The following is a 425-nucleotide window of genomic DNA, read 5'->3' as shown; positions in this document are numbered from 1 at the left end:
GCTCGGTGCGAAGCGTCGAGCAATCGTAGACGATCCACCAACTCGTTGGGATCGTCCCAGTGCACGTAATCGATCGCGTTATCGTTTAGCGTCATTGCGCGAGGTAATCCCTTTCCAGATTTCTGAATCTGTTTCTTGGGTGTTATCGACATGAATGGCGCGATTATGTATTTGTACTTGTCTCCCCTGTTGCCCGATATTCGACCCAGGGAATGATGCTTGTGTTTGTGCGCGTCCGTCGCCAGCAGCATGCTCTTGTACTTGTTCATATCGTCTTCCGTGTAGAGGAGTTCGTCAGGCATTCTTTTGAAAATCAATTCATAAAGACCGAGTGTACCGGCGTATCGTACGCCATCGATAATTATATTGTCCGCGTTATCCACGTCGAAACGTTTATTGCCAAACATCAATCCATCCCTGTGTAG

Source organism: Trachymyrmex cornetzi, unplaced genomic scaffold, assembly GCF_001594075.2.
Source record: "Trachymyrmex cornetzi isolate Tcor2-1 unplaced genomic scaffold, Tcor1.1 scaffold1488, whole genome shotgun sequence".
In the NCBI taxonomy this organism is placed as follows: Eukaryota; Metazoa; Arthropoda; class Insecta; order Hymenoptera; family Formicidae; genus Trachymyrmex; species Trachymyrmex cornetzi.
The sequence above is the reverse complement of the archived record's forward strand: the minus strand, read 5'-3'. Positions refer to the sequence as shown.